We start from the raw sequence: 16017 nt of genomic DNA on the forward strand, positions 1-16017 counted from the left end.
TTGAGCACCCTTTATGTACCCTGCTTCTCACTCTACATGCAGAGTTATCCAATTTGTAGTGAAATTGATGTGAACGTTGCAGCTAATTATAGAGCGGCTCCACACTCTCCATGTAAAGTATGCATCCCTCCCACAAAAGCAGTTAGCACGTCCTGCAGCTAGGGTCCATACATGACCTCCTTTTACAAAACTAAGCTTTCCCTCAACCAATCAATCAAGTACCCATTTACATTATTATGCAGAGTTTCTAGTATAGTGAAACACCACCCCTAATGTAGAGCTCTCAAATATTTGATCAAGAGACCCATGACAACACTTATATGGACCCTTACTTGAAAGAACTCCGCCCCATCTTGGATGTGATAGAGTTCAAGGCAAGAAACATCACCAAGGTGGAGGAGTCTATCCATATTCTAGAGGAAGAGCTTGATCTCTTGCTTTGCACAATAACCATGGCCACCTATAAGATAAACATTAAAGAATGTTTGTTGCTATAGGATATACAAAATCTCTTTGATCTAAGAGATGACTACTGCCTTGGTATTTTGGCAAAGTAAACAGAGCATGGAGAATATTTTGTGGACTGCAACACACTATGCCCATTGTCATTGCTTGATATAGAATGTGAAAAGCTTATTGATCAGCCCCATGTTGGACAGCATGTGCTAAATGTTGTTCAAATCTCTGAAGAGCAAAGGATGCACACAGACGAGGAGCTCAAACAAATTTAGAAAATATTAAAGATTGAACACATAGGTAAAGAAATTCCAAGAGAGAGAAAAGAGATTAAACCAAGCTTTTCCATTGACCTCTGGAAAGAGGACCTGTTCGAAGATGATAAAAACCCTAAGGTAAAATAGTAGTTTTGCAAGCACATTATTTAGGCTAGTAAAACTTCATTTTTTAAATCGATTTTATGATTTTTTTTTGCATAGATTGATATTGTGGACCCTGACATGTCATAAAATCTAATATCTAACCAAACCGAATGATTTTCTCCTATTAAACTGGTTATTTAATGTGGAAGAATAAACGGGAACAATGGCTAGAATATAGACATGTGCTTGTGGATCTATCTCAAGATGGGGCCAAGGTTAAAGGGGTCCAAATGAGAGAGGTTTTGTCAAAGAGCAAGGCTACCTAATTGAGCTTAAAGACCTTAGGGTTAGCTTCATTAAAGACCTCAAGGTTAGTGTTAAAAGTCCTTTGACCTTAGGCATGGTAGGGCTATGCTTGAGGTGGGAACCCGGCCCAAGCTTGAGGTGCTTTTCGTGCTTGTTTACTAAGGTGCTTGAGGTGCTTAATGACTAAGGTGCTAAGGTGCTCTATGACTAAGGTTCTCAAGGGGTTCAAGGTGTTCCCAAAAGTCAACATGATCCCTACTCAAGGGGGGAAAGCCCTCATTGGAGGAGCATGAGAGAGAACACACATAACCTCACACAAGGCAAGCTTGGTCTAAAGAAGTAACAAAGACACTTGCATGTCAACTTTCTTTTCATGTTTCCCTCATGGTGTGCTTAAAACCTATTTGTTGACCTTTCAAGGGGTCCAACGATAATTTAGCTAATTTGTTTAATTGATTATGCATTTATCAAGTCCTCTCTCTCAAAGGGTAAAGGGGGACACTTCTCCCAAGGCTAGCATGGTTGCTTGATATGCACCTTGCACGCGGTTGGCTAGGCTTGTAGGGGTCCAAATTTCTACAAACGGAGAACGCGGCGGCCCTGCAAAATACCAACATAAACACGTTGCAAGCCATAAAACTGATAAAGTTGCATACCTGACAACCATCCTTGCACATATTCCACGCCATACACAACATAGAGTGAGAAAGAGTAGAAGAGGACATGCAAAGGTGCCTCCTAGAGAGGAGTGCCACACCGGCATGGCAAGCGAGAAGAGGAGAGGGGAGAGAAGAAACACACAAACACTGGGTACAATCTCCCCCGTGCAAGAGTGACCATTTCCCTCTTGCAAGTATTTCATTTATAGATTTCTTGAATGGTAAAATTGAATACAAATTGGTCGGCCGGTCATAAATGGCCAAAGCTCATAAAAGAGTACTTGAATAATAAAATGTACATAAAATATGATATCCTTTTGCAATAGCCTAGCTCGGTCAAGCCTTTTCCACCTGTCAGCTGCAAAAAATAGTAAAATATCAATTCCATAATATACATCTCCGTTGGAAAGCAATTGTCCTCAGTTTCCAAGATAAAAAAATATGCAAATCATATTGTCAAAAATAGTGATTAGTATTCTGTGTCAGAAATAACACGTTGAAAAATGAATTTTTTTTGAAACAAGATAACATTGCTTATGCCTACCGTCATCCACATACTACCTATTCTAGTGTCCCGTACCACTAGAATAAACAGTATATATCATACCCTGATGAATCACGATATTATTGGTCACACTCATTATTCAATAAGTCAATTTTCATCAATCTCAAGTTCATTTTCATAAATACTGTCATGACTAGAAATCATCATATACCAATTTCAAATCCAATTCCAATTCCACAAGATAAGTCTAAATCCAAATCACTTTCAGTATATACCCGGGTAACAAAATCATACCAGTTATAGTGGTTGCCAGCTGCAAAATGATTTTGTGATCGGTGTTGCCTAAATCGACGAATCTACACCCGACCTGCTGCCTAAATCAGAGAATATGCATTTGATATAAGTTCAAAAAGCGTGAATCTGTAGTTTTTTGTTGTGCTACCTAAATCGACAAATCTGCACTAGATGAGCATTGACACATTGCCTAAATCAGGGAATCTGTGTGCATGTGACCAATGGACCAAGCTAGACATAAAAAGAAAACATTTTCCACCTAAATTAGAGTATGTTCCACTAATAAGACACTTACAAATTGTGGCTCGATATCCAAGAGCACCCTAGCTCAAATGAGGAGCTGCATAGCTACTGAATAATCATGCCAATAAAGTTTCATACCGTGCAAGTAGTAAGTGGAGAATATAACAATGAGCCTATTAAAGAGGGCAACTTGAATGAAAAATCCCCAAAAAAATTTGATCAACGGACATTAATTTATGAAGGAGTCGTACATAGATTCTAGAGGTTAAATGACAATAGGTTGCTAGCAATTAATACAGACCATGACCCTATGTACCTTGTTGATTAGTTCAAATGTCAACAATGATGAATATGAACATGGAAATAAAATGCAAATACCTGTGGAACAACAATGCCAAGGTCATTTAAAGTATGCTCTCAAAGGTAGTCACATCAAAGAGGTTCGACATAAATGTAAGATGAGTATGTTAGTTGAAAAACTACTTAGAAATTGATACTAATTAATGTGAGTAGAGTTGTATATATTCTAATTATACTTGACTTAGAGTAGGGTTTGAGCAAACAAAAAAGAACTTTTGTCTATGGCAGCACATCCTCATGGAATCTCTTATGCATGGGATTAAGATATGAAATGAGCTTGTAAAGACACAGTGTAGATGAGAAGTTTAAAATTAGAAACTTTACTCTTGTCGAAAGTCAAGTAAAACTACACTTTACTACTGAAATGTACAAAATGTATGTTGTGTAGACGCAAGGAAGTCACACACAACTGCATCCTTAGTGAGAAAAACATCATGAAAAGCATCAGATAAAATCATAATGAAAATGAGAATGGAAAAGGATCAATAAGAGCCTGCCAAAAATGCTACAGAGGCTATTAGAGAGAGTAGAGAATTGCTTACTTTTCTCACTAGACATTAATATTGCCCCATGGAAAGTGGACTCAAATTTTAAAAGTCTCTAATGGACTGCTAAGAGTGCCATAGATTGGAAAAGCTGAAGTGCGCTGTGTTGCGGACTAGTTGGTGCCAACGACCCTTGCCTTGATAGATTATACATGAGAAGGAACTGAAAGAGAGGTTTGTGCTTGTCAAATGACATATTGCGTGATCAAGTCGATGTGGGCAAAGCACGCCACACTGTTATCTCGTAATAAAAAGAACAAATGGACAAAATATGTAAAAAATGACCTATGTGAGTAATGTATATGGAAGGTTTTGCGGCATGCTGCCTAGAGTTGGTTATAAACTTACTCTATTCGATTGCAAACTATTTTTGATAGGAAGAAATATTGTTGATAGGAAGAAAGATCAGTAAGAATGACAACATATGTGCACCAAGAATCATGAGTTCTTTAAGGAGAATCCCCAATGCGTGTGGGGTCAAGATTCATTACGCTAAGTTCATTACTCTTAAGAGATCAGAAATGTTAGTAGACTTAAATTATCCCAATTTTGGTGATCTTAAATGCCAAAAATTACAATAAGGATCGCAGGGGAGTGTTATCATGGCACCCCCCACGAAAAACTCCCCGAATCGCGTGAATCGTGTATGCAAGCAAGGGGCATTAAAATTAGCTCAACAGCTTTTAATATTTGGGTGCATTTTGCACGCATTGCTACGACGCCACGTCTAACCATTTGATCATAATTTACCATTGATCTTGTTATTAGTATTTTTCAAAAGAATATATTTTTTAAAATAGAAATAAAATAAATAGAAATAGACAACGTCCTTCGACTTGCCAACAATTATCATTGCTATTCTTTTGGCCAGCGAGTTACATTGTAGTCAATTTCAAAGCAGCCAATCATTGCGCGCAAAATTAAGCTACTGGAGAACAACTGTGATATGATACCCTAGGCCGGTGCTCTAGGGTACCCTGCACTATCAAAAGTCACATTGGCATCATCAAGAAGCTGCTTCTTTTCCATGGGGGCTGGAGAAGGCAATATGCAGGCACAACACAAGGGGCAAGGATGACGGGCCATACTGAATTGCGGACAGAGTATCTACGGCTGATTTCGAAAGCCGGAGCGATTGACGTCAAGCTCATAGCCCCGTCGACAGCCTGGTAGGGAAAGTGATGCGACCGAGACCCCCATACACACTCGTAGATGTAGCCTTCATTCTTTTGCCCTGCAGATCTTACAGGAAGCCCTCCCGGACTTCAAGCCCACCGCTCTGCACCTCTGGAAGAAGCCCTACTGGCCATTGCAGTTCCCCATGTCATCATCATCGTCATGGTTGTGATGGTGGCCTAATTTATCCTATTCATGATTCTCTACCGCATCTGTTCCTGCTTGCATGACTGCTTCAGCTGTGTCCGAAGCTGCCAGCTCCCTTGTTAATGGATATGTGTTCTGTAGTTGTTCCTTCTTCAAATTTCTGGTGGTCTTTGTAGAGTGGTGTCAGTTGTGTGCAGAATAGATCTTGTCGTCGTTTCCATGGTGGTTGTGGTTGTGTGTGTGTGTGTAGTTGCTAGTAGGCCAAGGAGAGAGAGCACAAGAGCCGAGAGGCTGCCAAAGTCAGCTTAGCTAGGAGAGAGTAATAATGGCCAATGGGGAGGGAGGGTTGCAGCTGGTGGGCATCAACGAGGAGTTAGAAAACAATCGAACGCCAACTAAGAGAGAGAGAAATTCACAGCATGCCCTGAGAGTTGGTGAACAAGAGAGGGGTTGTCCGCAAAAGAGAGATAGAAAGAGACTGATCGCGGGTGGTGGCTAGAGAGAAATAGAGAAAGAAAAAGAGATATTGGGTGGTTGGGGTACGAAAACTGGAGCCACTGCATGGGCATCAAGAGGAGGTGGCTGGGAAATTGCGAGAGAAACACGCGGATGTGCAGAAATAAATTGAAATGCTCTGAGTGTGCTGGAAGTGGTGTCGTCCATGCAAAAACGAGTTCAGTGATCAGATGCCAGAGCAGTTGCAGTCCCTGCATGCCAAGCCAGAAAGCAAGTCAAGTCAGTTTGGTGGATGGGCGGTACACCATTCAGCACGGCATGATGGTGGTGGTTGGTTTACCATTTACGACGACTAATTTTGCTAAAATTGGAGTTCTTTTTAGGCACTCGATGGGGTTGAGCGCTATTAGAGATGGCGTGGGAGCATCGCTGATGGCAGTCACAGCGAAGGTTGAGCATGGCGATGTTATTGTCTACGCACGACTATCAATAGTGGTCAAAAATAATTTACTGGAAACTATTGCCATTGAGGTCAATAATTTACTAGAAAAGTTATATTCTATGTAATCTCTTACAGTTGCATCCCATATCCACTACTGGTTTCTTGATTCTTCTTGGTTGAAGTCGGTGAGAAAAAACCATGCGTGGATAGTTGGAGTGTTCTTGACTTGGTCTTGAGACTTTCTGTTTCTTTTCTCTAGAGTTAGTCTAATACAAACAATCGGATACCGTAGCTCTCTCTCATCTATTGACATCCGTAGATCTTGAAAATCAGATGCAAATCTATTATGACTCTTAGCAATTTTCTAACATTCAAGCACCTACTCTTACAAAGCATGCGTAAACACTCAAACAGAAATACATACAACAATTAATACAACCATGGGGATCATTGTTAAAAATGAGTAATTAAAAGGTACTTAGCTCCAGGTTTGTCACGATCTCCCTTTCTACAATCCATATCTCACAAGGAATGATGATCTGTGCTGTGATACCACTGTGACAAATGGAAAACGCGGTGGCCCTGCAAAATACCAACAGAAACATGTCACAAGCCATAAAACTAATGAAGTTGCATACTTGACAACCTTCCTTGCACATATTCCACGCCATACACAACATAGAGAGACATAGAGCGAGAGAGAGTAGAAGAGCACATGCAGATGCGCCTCCTAGAGCTGAGTGCCACACCGGCATGGAAAGCGAGAAGAGGGGAGGGAAGAGAAAACAAACAAACATTGGGTACAATCTCCCCCCGTGCAAGAGTGACCATTTCCCTTTTGCACGTATTTCATTTCTAGATTTCTTGAATGGTCAAATTGAATACAAATTGGCCGGCCGGTCATAAATGACCAAAGCTCATAAAAGAGCACTTGAATAATAAAATGTACATAAAATATGATATCCTTTTGCAATAGCCTATCTCGGTCAAGCCTTTTCCACGTGTCAACTGTAAAAAAATAGTAAAATATCAATTCCATAACACCAATCATCTTCTAGCATGAGCTAGAAGGGGGGTCAACCAAGGAAGCTAGGCGCTAGCTTGGGGGATATACTCCCTCCCCCCCCCCCCCCCCCCCCCCACCACCACACACACACACACACACACACTCATTGTGTGAAGTGCAAAGTACAAGAGCTCCATCTTCTTCTCCGAGCTTGTTGCATGCCAAAGTTTTGCATCTGAAATAGCCCTTGAATCTGCAACAGCATACAAAGTGAGCTTATACAGCCCACGGCACAAAAGGCCAGATGCAACAATTTCATCACCAAAACTGAGATCATGAACTGTACATCTGTCATCCACAAATTTGACTACAAGTCCAAGTCTAGCAAATGCGGATACAGACAAGAGATTCTTCTTGATCCCAGGTACATAAAGTGCATCAACAAGTGTAAAGGAACTGCCATTAGCAGTAGTGAGCACAATCTTTCCAACTCCCTGAACTGGATAAGAGGCATTGTTGGCACAAGTGACTGAATTCCCATGAGGGACAGACTCGAGAGAGGTAAACAATTCACGATGTGAGGTAATGTGCTTTGTAGCACCACTGTCGAAATACCACACATGTGAATCTACAGCAACTGACAAGCATGCATCATGGACAGCAGGATTGTAAGTGCACTCTGCGCTAAACACCCATTCTGCATCAACATCAGCAACACAGTCTCCTTTCACAGAAGACTCAACAATGGCTGCATTTGTAGTGGAACCAGCATTTGTAGTGGAACCACCCTCTTTCTTCTTAGCCTCTTTGGCCTTCAACTTAGGACACGACTTGATCAAGTGATCATTGGCTTTACAATAATGGCAACGCATCTTCTTTTTGCCCTTATCACCAGAATTTCCAGACGAATTGCTGCCAGGAGAAGCATTAGGAACATAATTTTTGCCACTCGCAGCAGAACCATAAGAAGTGGCTGCATTGCTGTTACCACCCTTTCTTTGAGAAGCAATAAAAGCCTGTTCAACTGTACGCTGTCTAGTCCTGTTTTTTCTGGACAGTGACTCTTGCAACAGCAATGTGCATAATGCATCAAACTTGACAACTTCTGGATTTCCTTGGGTCATAAGTCTCCAAGTACTAGCAAAAGTCTGGTAAGAATCTGGTAAGGCATCAAGAACAGTCTACACTAGGGAACTGTCTGAAATGACTTCACCTGCAGAAATGAGTTGCTCATTGATATCCTTGACACTAGCAAGGAAAGTGTCCATATCATCTTCCTCATGAATAATCTTCGACTCCAGCTCTTTACGCAGCAAAGCAATTTTAGCCTCATTGCGGCTTGCATAAAGACCTGCTAAAATATCCCAAGCCTGTTTTGCAGATTTTGCTGAACGGATGTGAGGAACAATGGTGCGCTTCACAGACAACGCAATCAATGCATGAGCTTGCGCATCCTTAACATCCCAACGAGCTTGTTCTACCGTAGGCAAAACAACTCTAACAGCTACAAACCTTGCAACAAGACCTGCAACATCCTCAACATCGCCTACATCCTCAGAACCAGGACGTACATCAATGCCCTGCACAATGTTCCAGACACCCTTTGACACAAGAACGTGTTGCATCATATAAGCCCACAGAGGGTAGTTGTCCCCATCCAACCTGTCCTCAGCAGCAAACATCTTGAGCACATCTGTGTTGTTGTTGTCAGCCATGGTAAATGCTGCACCTGATGTGAAAACTGCTCAAAAATAGGAGAAACGGAGCGGGAACAACTTGTGCTATATAGCACAAACCATAGAAGACTATAAGGCACCTGTAATGCAGAAAATGGCACTGACAGAAATTTTGCACAAAATGACGAAATAGCCTATGCAGTACTACCTGTAGTGGAAACGGAGGCCGAAATGAGCCCAAATCAAAATTCTGAGTAGACCCAGCTCTTCGAGCTGTCCCCAAATTTTTGTCGACCTGCGAATACTCGCCAAATCTCACTGAAATCGGAGAAAGTGAGCAAACGTGTGCTGGAGCAACTGGCGACTAAGCCCGGGAGGACGTGACCTGCTCTGATACCAATTGTTGGAATTAGGAATGCAGAGAAACACACACAGCTTGGAGAAGACGAAGGAAGCTCAAGGCACACAATAGAGAGTGTGTTACTTAGTGTGCAATGGAAAGATAGATAGCCCTAGAGTGATGGGCGTAGATACAATGCACGGGGGAAAAAACCTCCTAAAGAGGGAAAAAATGCCCCGGCGGTCCTAGTGTGTTCACACACATCACTACCACATGTATATGGTAACAAACAATGGGTAAATAAGTATTTGTAGGTTATTGGTGATAGTGTTTAAAAAATAGATTTAAGAGAAGTATGTCAAGCTCCAGCTCAATATCTTGATTTTGTTGAAATAACACAACTGCGAATGCTATGTAGATATATATATTCCAGAGCCTTTTTGGCAATGATGTAACTTTTGAAATCTTTTTGATTGAAAAGGTACAAAATCCTTTTTGGTTTGAAATATCTCTCTTTATTGATGTGCTTTTGTGTAATCTCTCTCTCTCTCTCTCTCTCTCTCTCTCTCTCTCTCTCTCTCTCTCTCTCTCTCTCTCTCTCTCTCTCTCTCTCTCTCTCTCTCTCTCTCTTTGAAGGTAGAGGGAGAAAAGACAATCCGTATATAAATGTTTGCAAGCATAAGTCAAAACACGACACAAATGCACGATACTATTCTCCCTCCTCTCTCTCTCTCTCTCTCTCTCTCTCTCTCTCTCTCTCTCTCTCTCTCTCTCTCTCTCTCTCTCTCTCTCTCGCACCCAACATGGAGTAACCGGCATCTGACAGCATGTAAACAAATATCATTAAATTAATTTAATTTGTGTCATAGTAAGAGCGAGCGAGACCCGCCGATAGGCAGGTCGCGCAAGCTAGTAGACTACTATGTCTGCCCTGTGTGAACAAACGAGATGGAGGTAGTTGAATCTATATGCATTTCCAATGGGCCAATCTTGTGGCACCAAAGTTGAGGGGGAGCACTTTTTCACCTGTAAAGAGATGTCAGGTTTTCGCTTGTGTTATCTTCTTTGCTCAGTTGGATTCACTTAGAGAAAAAGCTTGCACATTGGATCATGCTCCGTAATTCGCCAATGCAGCACAAAATTGATGCAAAAGAGTGGTATTGCATATGAGGTCCAATAGCATAGCAAGGTTGAACCTTTGACATGAATGTAGGATAGCTGATAAGGTAGCCAACCCGTCGCTTTGACACACGTTGAGATGAACGTTGGATGTTACATTAGTGGGGTAAGGATTCACTGGAATTGGGGGTTGCCATTCTACTGGCTCCCTTACCTTAGGCCCGTGTCAGACATGGGCGTTGATCAATGATGAGGAAAGAAATGGGCCAATGAGAACTTGCGCCCGGTGCCTTTTTCATTCACACATGGCGATGTCCAAGCACACAACCTACTGTTGAGTCATGTCCACCCATCCTTGCTTGCACCCAATCCGGAAGCGCCAAAACTTGGCAGCCATCTCTTTTGTAGGAAATGGATGCCGCCCGCGTCTGACTGGGGAGGAGGTCAAGGCAGTGACGTTCTTGCAAAAGTGGTTGTCCAAGAAAGATCCGCTCGGCCATCCTCGTTTATAAAGAACACGGGATGGACTCGAGGGTTCAACGGCGGGCATTCAATCCACCATTGATCTTGGCTACATGGGGTAAAATTTTAGGTGCCCATCATCGGGCTCGCTGCTCGAGCCCTCGGCCTCCTCCCACCACAGACTCCCACATCTTATCCAACCCGCCTATCATGCATCCGTGCAGGTATACCAATTCTGCGGATATATATCCTTGCCCCCCCTATCGCGTGGAACCGACGGTCCAAAGCCCCCGCCCCGCTGATAAAGCGCCTTACTGTTGATCCCTCGAGTCCCACCCCGTGTTATTTATAAAGGAGGCTCTCCCATCCTCAGGACTATATAACACATAGCATTTAAAGAGGGGGGGTAAGGGGATCAATGGCAAGGAACTGGAATGGGGTTTATCGAGGGGATCTGGACCGTGCATACTTGTAAAAACTAAACCTGGATAGCGGGGGGGGCTGGGCAGGCTGGCCAAATTCAAGCGGGATAAGGTTGAGGGAAGTGCCATGTCATCAAGGTGGAAATTTGAATTTGGGACGCTTTTCAGGGGGGTCGACAGGCGGGGAGGCCACGCTGTTGGGGTTTGGGTAGAGAGGCCACGCATTATCTCTGAGAGGCAGGAGGGTAGAGGGAAGAAGCCACAACAGGTATGGAGAGCAGACAAATGCTGGACCTCAATGCACCTCGGGAGGCAAAAGAAGTTATGCAGTCCATTGACTTAAACGTAACCTGGAAGGCAAAGGGAGATCGAGGGATTCCGGGCAGGATGGAGGCACGATTGGATGCTTTCAAGGATGGGGAGAAACAAAAGCAATATCGTATATTTGATTTGAATGAGGAGTTGGAGGAAGGCAACTCGTCATCAACAAGCTCAAGTAGTGCTTCCATGGAATCATGATCCCATTCTAGTGGTGGTGACCAAGTAAAGGAGTTTACCGAATTCCCTTCAACCTTCCTTGCAGATTCAGTCCATAGGAGGAAACCCATGGCCCAATCTTTTGACCTAGAGTTGCATGCTTCTCACCATTTCTTTAGCTTTTCCCGGGAGAGCTATGACCTTATGCTATTAGATCTTCAAGGGATTTGTAAGCCAACATTGGGTATGCTGCACAATGTCGGCATGCATGATGTAAAACGGTGGAACAAGATGAAGGACAATCTTGTGATCTGAGGATCCCCTCGGCATGGATCAGTTAGGATCTTCTTGAAGGGTCTCCCTCCCAGAGCCATTGCACCAAAGGAGGAGTGGACAACCATTACAGAACAATATCATGTCGACCAGCAAGGGGCTCATTTGAGCATGTTGGAAACTATGAATCAGATGAAAATTGCATGGTGCACAGATATCAAAAGGCATGGCATACCTACTTCATTCATTAGAGATGCGGTCAGAAATTGTCAGGTATGTAAGAAGGATCCTATCCTCCAATCTGAATCGCTTATGTTTCAGAAGGTTGGAGGGAAGGGCAATGCTGGTGAGAAAACTCCAAGTGAAAAAATTATTACAGATAGATTTCATGTGTGTGATGTGCTGGAGAGTATTATGATAAACCATAAAGTCAGGCTTGTTAAGATTCGATCAGCCAAGGTAGGCGAAGGAAAGGTAGAGGACTACTATGTTTGTCATCGTGGTGGTTCAAGAAGGCATCATGGAGAAAACAAGCGTAGAGAGAGGAAAACGAAGTGCGGTTGTCCTTTCAAGGCACAGGTTCAATTCAGTGAGGGAGTTCATGAGGTCACGATTTTGCTTCGTGCTACGCATGAGGGCCATGTTCCTGGCTCTCGGGCTGACTTATATCATCTACCTGTTCATCCAAGTGTGCTTCAATGTTGCATGGAGGATTATTTTGATGTTGGAACATGTCGCCATGTTGCCAAAATGTCAGTTTCAAAAAAAAACTTCCACAAGCAACGAGCATCCTTGTTAGATCGCACAACTTTTTGATTCTTCATGATCTCAAAGGAGGTCCAACAGTTGGCATATAGCCTACGGCATGAAGGTAGCAAGATAATTTTCTTTTCCTGTCACCCCTTTCATTATTTAACCATTTTGTTTTCTCTAGGTCGTGCATCTGGGAATGATTGGTCTGCAATGTACATGGAGGCTCTAAAGTTACAAGCCGCAGGGAAGGTACTTTGGAGTGCCCTATCTTCATTTTTATGTTTTCCTTTTTCTTATGTCCTTATTTAGTTGCTTATTGCTTTTGAAAGGTCGCATATGTGCAATCATACAACCCAAATGCTTTGCAAGACGTCAACAAGCCGTTTGTCGTCATCATTCAAGATGATTGGATGCTTCAGATGTGTATTCGATTCTCACAACATAATGCATGGGCCGTGGACAGCACATTCAAGACAAACGTTTATGGGTTGCCATTGTATGCAGCTATTTTGCCAAATCAAAATGGTACAGGGATTCCTTTGTGGTTGATGACGCGCACAAGTGACCCTGGGACATGTCAGGAGAGCGTTGCCCTTGAATTGACCATCCGGATGATATTCTCGAGAATGGGCAGCATACGACCGAATGCAATTGTGATAGACAAATGTCCCCAAGAATTGAATGCCATCTTAAGTGCCGTCAAAGATGATCCTGCTTGTTGGGCTGAACACAGTGAAGGACAACGAGTCCAAGTAGCATGTCATGTCCTGGTTTGTTGGTTTCATGTCAAAAAGGCTTGGGTGGAGAACCTTTTGCCGCAAGTGCCAAGACACATGCAAGACCATGTTTATTCTTCAATGTGTAACTTGATGCACTCCAGCTCCGAGGACGACTTTGAAGCTCTCTTTCAGCGCCTCTTGCTGGACTACTCCAATCATGAAAATATTCAGCGTTATGTCTCCAATGGATGGTGCTCGAAGTCATGCATATGGCGTGAACGCTGGCCGAAGTTTGAACGTCTTTTTCCCCATGGCAATGTGGACACAACAAATTTGGTGGAAAGACTATGGCAATATGTCAAGTATACTCTCTTGGATGCGAGGATAAATAGGCCAGCCTTGGATCTACTACATGCACTTGTTGGCAATGTGAGGAGTGGAAGCTGGATGGGAGGAACTCTCTTGGAGTTCTTCAAGCAAAAGCAAGAGCTAGGTGAGCTATTGTCCCACTCCTTGGACTTTCTCTTCGATCTACCTCTTAGTAAAGTTCATGGCATGTTCATTGACAGCGGATTCTGGACGATTTGTTGTGTATGGTTCAAGCAAGAGTGCAACAAAGGCACTAGCTGCTGGGGTGAAGCTATGTCAACGATACAAGACTAATCCTGAAACTCTTCAGGTGGTGAACGAATCTACATTACTCTTCAAGATTCAAAGCATGACATCAGACTCTTGGTACCATGTGAGCATGCAATCCTCGTACTGTGATTGCCCAGACTGGTCCTCCCAATGCAAGCATCTATATGGGCTTCGGTTAATACTTCAAAGCTATTTTCCAATGCTTCATGCAATTTTACCTATTGTGGATAGCGTGCATGCAATGGCTGACCTTGCAACCAGCGATGGAATGCAACAATGTGCCCAAGTCTTTGAAACAGGGAGTGGATGTGATGACAAAGCACTGGCTACTAATATGAATGGCATTGGACCATACTTGCAACAGGTTGACATGGAGATAATCAATTGTATCGACAAATCTAGGGAGTTCTTGCGACAATTGGCTGATGTATTACCACAGTGGACATTGCAACAAAAGGAGGTTGCTCTGAAGAAATTAAAGATCTCTATGGAGAACTTGGAGAATCTCCATGAGCCGGAGGAGATCAGCTTGCCAAGAAAGGGTAGCATCAAACAAATCCAGGCAAATGTCACACAAACACGGCTTGGGCATGGCAGGCTATCGTGTATCATTGATGGCATAGGTGAGGCAGTTGAAGGTTGTCTAGAACCAGCAAAAAAAACCAGAAACACAGGTTCCTTGAAACGTAAGCACCAGCGAGGGCGAAATCGAGTGCGTTTTGAGAAATGGCGACGTGATAATTGCCGGCATTGTTGTAGCAAAACCCTTCTTGTTGATGGCTCAAATATAGTATGTTGCCATACATGCCATGCTTTGCTCCCTCTATCTCAGAAGCACATGTCTGCAAATTCAACTTCCCAGATCATGAACCACCTTGTACAGTTATGGGATGGTGAGAACCCGGCCAATGGTTCTATCATAGCATGTGACCACGAGGTATCGCATATTGATTGTGAACGACATCTCACTGTGAAGCTTGATGATGGACGGATATATGAGAAGATCTATGCCTCGCGGACATGAATTACTTTTATATGACTTGCGTGCGGTTTAGGGTCATCCTCATATGTCATGCCTCATTGGAACTTTGCAAGCTATGTATGTTTTGTGAACATGACTTGGACAATTGCAATATATTTGTTTTTGGAACAATTAGATTGATATGATGTGGTCCCCAAGAAGCTAAACTAGTTTGTAGATATCCTAAAGTTCATTTGGGTTGTCTTAATCTGGTTCTTTATCACTCGTAAGTAGTCGCAACAATGAAGTGTTGTCTCTTTGATATCACTAGCAAAATGAAACCATAATGCATCAACACAAGCCTTTTGCCAGGTGGTTGACAACAAGCTCATGGGCCAAGTTTTCTCTGGCTTTTCCCAGGTCTTGCATCTCTATATAGGTCTATAGGTTGAGCCCAAAAGGGTCATGCTTCAACTGATCTTGATGGCGATTTTGCTAGGTTTAGGATGCGTGCACATCAGCCATGTACATATGCTTTTACCAATTCTGGGATTCTGATTTTTTCTCTCGCTCTAGCTAGGTCTTGCATCTTCCAGATCAGCCTTAAAAGAAGGTCCTTATAGTTTCCATCCATACACAATGGGACCTTGCCATAATCTCGGACATGACCATAAACTGATTGCCAAAAGCTCACACACCCAGCATGACTTCACCATAAACACACACACATTCGGCATGACACTAAAAACAAACCTCGCCATAATGCCCTAAACGTAGGGTCGGCAAAAACACCACCAATCGGACCTCGTCATAATCTCGGACATGACCATAAATTGATTGGCAAAAAGCTCACACACAACCAGCATGACACTAAAAACAAACCTCGCCATAATGCCATAAATGTAGGGTCGGCACAAACACCATTCGAACCTCGCCATACTCTGGGACATGACACACACAAAAACAAATCTCGCCATAATGCCATAAATGTAGAGTCAGCACAAACCATAACATCAAATTGATCGAGCCGGTTTAGGGTTACATGATCAGTTATAGGAGACTCGAAATGGACTGCAACGGCACAAACACCAATCGGACCTCGCCATAATGCCATAAACCTAGAGTCACCATAACATCAAATTTATCGAGCCATTTGTATTACATGATCACTAATATACACATAAACATTGCAATGCTTATCAGAGAGTACATATAATAA

At 42.8% G+C, this 16017-nt stretch overlaps 1 pseudogene; it reads left to right on the forward strand.

Moving 5' to 3' along the window:
• Positions 1 to 12476: 12476 nt before the first annotated feature.
• On the forward strand, positions 12477 to 14876 carry LOC147439803 (uncharacterized; annotated as a pseudogene).
• The last annotated feature ends 1141 nt before the right edge of the window (positions 14877 to 16017 follow it).

The sequence above is a fragment of the Adiantum capillus-veneris genome, chromosome 16 (genome assembly GCF_014529385.1).
Source record: "Adiantum capillus-veneris isolate H3 chromosome 16, ASM1452938v2, whole genome shotgun sequence".
Taxonomy (NCBI): Eukaryota; Viridiplantae; Streptophyta; class Polypodiopsida; order Polypodiales; family Pteridaceae; genus Adiantum; species Adiantum capillus-veneris.